Source organism: Cannabis sativa, chromosome 5 (assembly GCF_029168945.1).
Source record: "Cannabis sativa cultivar Pink pepper isolate KNU-18-1 chromosome 5, ASM2916894v1, whole genome shotgun sequence".
NCBI lineage: Eukaryota > Viridiplantae > Streptophyta > Magnoliopsida > Rosales > Cannabaceae > Cannabis > Cannabis sativa.
Window position 1 is genome coordinate 2,526,205 of NC_083605.1, and position 7,062 is coordinate 2,533,266.

Consider the following 7,062-nt stretch of genomic DNA (forward strand, 5'->3'; position numbering starts at 1 on the left):
AAAATCAAAGTGAAGACCCAGAATTCATCCACCAACAGTTTCTTTCTCTATTCCTCTTTAATTTATTTATGTTGAATATTGTCATAGGAATGGTTATGGATTTATTTCTGAACTAAATTTCCCATTTAGGGAGGATGATGATTGTTGTTTAATGTTTTGCCTAGTTAATGTTTAATTGCCATTCCTCCATTCTTGTTTGTGAAATTATCTTAATTTGTGTTTAATTTCATGTTTAAGATTGATCACCTTGTGCATGTTCTATGATCTCAATTCAAAATCTGAAAAGTGAGAATTGAGAATGCTAAAATTAAGATAATCGATGTTCTATGTGAAACGAAAGTATTCACATGACTTATGTGACGAGTAGATTATTACTTAATGCTGATTTCATGTTAGTTTAATTAAGGAATTAATTAGATAACATGTGATTTAGAATCTAGAAGATCTGAAAGGAGCTAGGTTATTTCATAATCTGTCATTCACTTCAAGAATAGGATAGTAATTAAGCATTAACGATTTGGGTAAACAACAACAGGATTCTCCTCCCTATTATCTCATCTTGCTCAACTTTCAATTGTGTTATTAAGTTTTCTGAATTACTTTCATACTTTACTATTTTTAAATCATAATTACTTTTGATCCGCCAGATAGAATTATAAGTATAGTTTAGTGGTATTTAATCCAATTCCCTGTGGGATCGACCTCACCTGTGTGAGATTTACTACTTGATTGCGTATACTTGCGTAGTATTAATAAAATATAGCAACAAGTTTTTGGCGCCGTTGCCGGGGAATTGTTTAAAGATTAATATTACATAAAATTATACTAACTTCTACTTTGGTATATTTTCTCTTGCTGATTTTTCTAACCTTTTTCTTGCAATATTTTCTTGATTTATTTCAGGAATCCTAAGTGCATGCGCCGTCAAGGACAAACAGTCATATTACCAGTTGATCCTGAAATTGAGAAAACTTGCAGGAGGAATCGAAAGAACAAGAGGCAAGAAAGAGTTTCAGCAACTGCTGAAACATCAGAGATCATGGCTGCGAATGTGAACAATAATGCTGGAAACAATGGGGGTAATAACGGTAATAATGGAGGTGCCGTGGAAGATCAAGCTAATGGCCGTAGCTTGAGAGATTACATTCTCCCTACTCTGACGGGAGTGCAGTCATGTATCAGGCCACCGGCAGTGGATGCAAACAATTTCGAGATTAAGCCTGCCATCCTTCAAATGGTGCAGTCTTCAGTTCAGTTTGGTGGCCTCCCTTCTGAAGATCCTAATCTGCATCTCTCTAACTTCATGGAACTTTGTGAAACTTTTAAGGTTAATGGAGTTAGCGATGATGCCATTCGACTGAGATTGTTTCCATTCTCGCTCAGAGAACGAGCCAAGAGTTGGTTGATCTCCTTGCCACCAAATTCTATAGCAACATGGACAGACTTAGCAACAAAATTTCTGTCTAAATTCTTCCCTCCAGCAAAGTCTGCAAAGCTGCGAGGAGAAATAAACAACTTCTGTCAGCAAGATAATGAATCTCTCCATGAGGCTTGGGAGAGGTTTAAAGATCTAATCAGAAAATGCCCTCATCATGGCATAGAGAAGTGGATGCTGGTTCACAATTTCTACAACGGGTTGGTTGGTAGCACTAGAACTCTAATAGATGCAGCAGCTGGTGGAGCTTTTATGAGAAAAAGTGCTAATGAGGCTTACGATCTATTGGAGGAGATGGCTCTAAATAATCAGCAGTGGCCAACTGAAAGGAGTCAAACTAAGAAAGTAGCTGGTGTGCTAGAGGTTGATGCCATCACAAAATTGACAGCTCAAGTTGAGGCCTTGACAAAGCTGATTGCAGGGCAAGCTAAACAAGCCCAAGTTATTTGTGAGATATGTGGAGGCAACCATCACTTTTCGCAGTGTCGAGGGCGAGATGTGGATAATTTGCCAATGGATCAAGCAAAAGCCATTGGGAACTACTCCCAAAATAATAATTATGGGCACAACCAACAGGGGTTCTACCAGCAGAGAAATCAGTCCCAACAAAACTAACAACACAGTCCTAGTGGCTCCAATATCCAAGCGGATTTATTGCTCCAATTCATGATGGAAACTAGAGCCTCTATTAAAACTCTAGAAACTCAAATGGAACAATTGGCTACTCAAGTGGCAAACCAAGCTCAAGGAAATTCAGCTAGCACTAGTGAGGCAAAAGGAAAAGAGCAATGTAAAGCAATTTTCTTGAGGAGTGGAAAGAATTATGATGGGCCTGATGTGGTACAACCATTCAATGAAGAAGTTAAAGATCAATCAGCACCAACTCCAACATCAATAGAAAAGAAAACTACTGATAGTCCTGCACCACCACCACAGTCTCCACCGATTAGTATTGATCATCATGTAAAAATACCCTATCCTCAGAGGCTCCGAAAGACCAATCTAGACAAGCAGTTTACAAAATTTCTAGAGGTCTTCAAAAGACTACACATCAACATTCCTTTTGCTGAAGCCTTGGAACAAATGCCCCGTTATGTGAAGTTCATGAAGGAGATATTGTCTAAGAAGAGAAAAATGGAGGACTATGAAACAGTGGCATTAACTGAGGAGTGTAGCGCCATTTTGCAAAAGAAACTACCGCCCAAGCTTAAAGATCCGGGTAGTTTCAATATACCATGCTCTATAGGGGGTTCGGTGGAAACTAAAGCTCTATGTGATCTGGGAGCAAGCATTAATCTAATGCCATTGTCTGTCTTCAAAAGGCTAGGATTGGGAAAAGCAAAGCCCACAACAGTGACTCTACAACTAGCGGATCGTTCTCTAACTCATCCTCGTGGCATAATTGAAGATGTACTGGTGAAGGTTGGTAAGTTTATCTTCCCTGCTGATTTCTTAATTCTTGATATGGAGGAAGATTCAACTATTCCCATTATTTTGGGAAGACCATTCTTGGCCACGGGTCGAGCATTAATAGATGTTCAAAAGGGGGAGTTAAAGTTGCGAGTCCAAGATGAAGATGTCAATTTTAATGTTTTTGCCCCAACTGACATTCCTACCTGTTGCAAGATTGAGATGGTGAAGGGTTCTTTTGTTAAAACTGATAAGAAGAAAGCAAAGCCTAAAGAGCGACTTCGAACGATTCAGCGTCGTTGGAAAAGATTGATGTGTGGTAGTTCTGAAGGTGAGCTTACTCTTGTGCAAAACTCTGAAATCAACACTATTGGTGGTAAATTTTCTTCATTTAGTACGAGGGCTCTTTTGAATGCAAAGGGTGGACTTGATCCCTTCTGATGGGGCTCAGGTAAGTTTCTCTCACCCTGGTTTATTTTCATACATTGGGGACAATGTGCATTTTAGTTTGGGGGGAGAGACTTAAATTTTTCAGTTTATTTGTTTTAGTTTAGTTTGTTTTAGTTTTTTTTTAGTCTTGCGTGATAGCTAAATTGAAAGATTGATTGAATTGTTGTTATTCACTTGTGCAATGGATTAAAACATAACTGTGTGCTTGACTTGCAACTGTTTGAATTAAATTGGATGTGTGCTAGGAAGTGATTCATGTAGATTTAAAACATTTGCTATTCTCACATATCACTTGTGTTCTATTTGGATTGTGGAATGACTGATTGAACATGGAATAGAATTTGTTTGACATACTCTCTTGAAGCGAAATCATTGATGATTTTTGTTTGGAAAGTGATTTAGGCAAGTTTTCTTTGGAACGATTGAGCCTTTCAAGCCTACCTAAAAAAAGTTTTATCCTTAGTATACCCAAAGTTGAGCCTTAGCCTGTTTTAAAAATTTTTCACCACTTAACTGAGCTAAATTCGTTATCTTAAACTCTTTTCACCCTGAACATATCTTATTATGCCATGAGCCTTGAAGCAAGTTTGGGGGGAATAAGTGCTGTAAGTGAAAAAAATATAAAGTGTAGGAATGAGAGATTGAAAAAAAAAAAAGAATAATATTGTGTGTTGTGCCTATGAAAAAAAAAAATGTGTCTTCTTGAAAAAAAAAAGTTAAGAAAATTATGAGGTACACACATAAGAAAAATTGCAATCTCTTATTTCTGTTTTTGGGATATATGGAAAGAAAGCAAAAGAATTGTCTAGGTTTGTTTGGTATAATTGTGCTTATGGTATAGTATAGCCTAAATGACTTCTCACCTACCCATGTACCTAAGCCATGTGATGCTAACCGAAAAAGACCTATTGATTCCAAATAGAAATTTGTCAACATTAGTGGAGAGAGGTATGTCATTCAAACTTATTGATCATGTGTTAGTGGGATGTTGGAAAGTTAGAACAGTTGTGATATTGATGGAAATTGCGATGCTTTATGTTTGTATGAATTACTTACTTGTAAATTGCACATTCAACTTAGTTCTTAGAGTTGGCAAGTTGAAATTCTGGTTATTGATGGATTGAAGTTGTGCAGGTGGTGGTAACAATTAAATTGTTGAAAAGTTCAGCTATCATTGTCAGTTTTTTTTAGTTTAGTCTTAGTTTACTCGGGGACGAGTAAAGAGTCAGTTTGGGGGAGTTTGTTAGGCTATTTTTAGCCTATGTTTTGGATCCAATTTATGTGCATTTCTAGCTGTGTTGGGACGGAATTACGCTTGTTTTCTATGTTTTCAGGTTCTTTGGAATAAAAGAGGTCTCGGGTGCAGAAATTCATTAAAAGACGTGCTGAGCCGAAGAAAACTCAATTTTTGAGTTTTTGTGCATATCTGGCCGCGGCTAAACACAACTTGGCCGCGGCTAGATCTCGAGAATTCAGAAGCATCAGTCGCCGCGGCGATGAAGAGGCTCGCCGCGGCGAGTTACGAGATACAGAGAGAGCCTAAATTTGGCAATTTCTCGCCGCGGCGAGAGGAAGCTTGGCCGCGGCGAGATCCCGTACGGACCAGGGGCATTTTCGTCCATCGAACCCTAAATTTCAATTATAAATAGAAAACTGCGATTGAAAGTCAGGGAGGCGATTTGGAACCCTAAAACACAGCAGAAAGAGGCAGGAAGAGCAGAGAAAATCAAAGTGAAGACCCAGAATTCATCCACCAACAGTTTCTTTCTCTATTCCTCTTTAATTTATTTATGTTGAATATTGTCATAGGAATGGTTATGGATTTATTTCTGAACTAAATTTCCCATTTAGGGAGGATGATGATTGTTGTTTAATGTTTTGCCTAGTTAATGTTTAATTGCCATTCCTCCATTCTTGTTTGTGAAATTATCTTAATTTGTGTTTAATTTCATGTTTAAGATTGATCACCTTGTGCATGTTCTATGATCTCAATTCAAAATCTGAAAAGTGAGAATTGAGAATGCTAAAATTAAGATAATCGATGTTCTATGTGAAACGAAAGTATTCACATGACTTATGTGACGAGTAGATTATTACTTAATGTTGATTTCATGTTAGTTTAATTAAGGAATTAATTAGATAACATGTGATTTAGAATCTAGAAGATCTGAAAGGAGCTAGGTTATTTCATAATCTGTCATTCACTTCAAGAATAGGATAGTAATTAAGCATTAACGATTTGGGTAAACAACAACAGGATTCTCCTCCCTATTATCTCATCTTGCTCAACTTTCAATTGTGTTATTAAGTTTTCTGAATTACTTTCATACTTTACTATTTTTAAATCATAATTACTTTTGATCTGCCAGATAGAATTATAAGTATAGTTTAGTGGTATTTAATCCAATTCCCTGTGGGATCGACCTCACCTGTGTGAGATTTACTACTTGATTGCGTATACTTGCGTAGTATTAATAAAATATAGCAACAGTAGTAGTAGCAATTGGAAACTTGGTTTCATCAAAAATAACATCTCGTGAGATGTATAATCGACCATTTGCATCAAGACACTTATATCCTTTGTGATTGAGACTATATCCTAAAAAGGTGCATGGTGAGGATCTAAAGTCAAGCTTGTGCTTATTGTAGGGTCGGATATTGGGATAACACAAACAACCAAAGACTTTAAGACTAGAATATTCTGGTTTAATCTGAAACAGTATGTCTATTGGTGATTGTTGATTCAAGACAGGTGTAGGGAGTCGATTATGCAAAAACACAGCACACCTAAAGGCCTCATCCCAAAATTTCAATGGCATTGAAGCTTGGGCAAGTAAGCTTAAGCCATGTTCAACAATTTGTCTATGTTTCCTCTCCACTAATCCATTTTGTTCATGAGTGGTAGGACAAGGATGCCTATGTATTATGCCAGCTTGTTTTAAAGGTTCAGTGAAGTTCCTAAACTCACCCCCCCAATCAGATTGAAAAACTTTAATTTTCTTTCCCAATTGAAGTTCAGTTTCTGCCTTAAAAGTTTGAAAGGTTTTAAGAGCTTCATACTTGTTTTTCAGCAAGTAAATCCATGTAAAACGACTATATGCATCAACAAAACTCATGTAATATCTATAGTCATTATGAGATACAATGTAAGAGGGTCCCCACAAATCAGAAACAACAAGTTGTAAAGGCTCAGAATAGACAGTTGGTGAAGATTTGGGAAATGGAAACTTGTGTATTTTGCCTAAACAATAGGCTGCACACACAGTTTTTGAAATTTCATTACAAGGAATATTACATGTCTTTAGAACAGATTTAACAACCTTACTTGAGGGATGGCCTAACCGATTGTGCCATAGCTCAAACTCAGTTTGAGATGACTGAACACTGGTGCTGGAATTTGAACCAGAAATGACAGTAAAGGCAGACTTGGAACTTGACAGTGGGCTTTGTATAGTGGGAGATTGGGATAGCATCTTGAATTGGCCTGGATCAAAAATATATAGGCCATTGTGGAGAGTCCCAGTCAGGAGGACATTCTTGGTAACCTGATCCTTCACAAAACAAACATGAGCATGAAACTCAAAAAAGACATTATTGTCTAGAGCAAATTTAGAGACACTTAGCAAGTTCTTTGTGATCTCAGGGACATGTAGGAGATTATTCAGACACAAAGGTTTAGTTGGATCATTAGAAATAACATGACTGTGCCCAGAGTGTTTGATTAACAAACCTGTCCCATTGCCAACATAGAGCTGGTCTGAGCCATT

At 37.2% G+C, this 7,062-nt stretch overlaps 1 non-coding gene across 1 annotated transcript; it reads right to left on the bottom strand.

Annotated features, from left to right (window-relative positions):
- Positions 1 to 1,492: 1,492 nt before the first annotated feature.
- On the bottom strand, positions 1,493 to 1,599 carry LOC133038594 (small nucleolar RNA R71). Its single transcript, XR_009688092.1, has one exon. It is a non-coding gene; the product is annotated as a small nucleolar RNA R71 (small nucleolar RNA).
- Between the last annotated feature and the right edge of the window lie 5,463 nt (positions 1,600 to 7,062).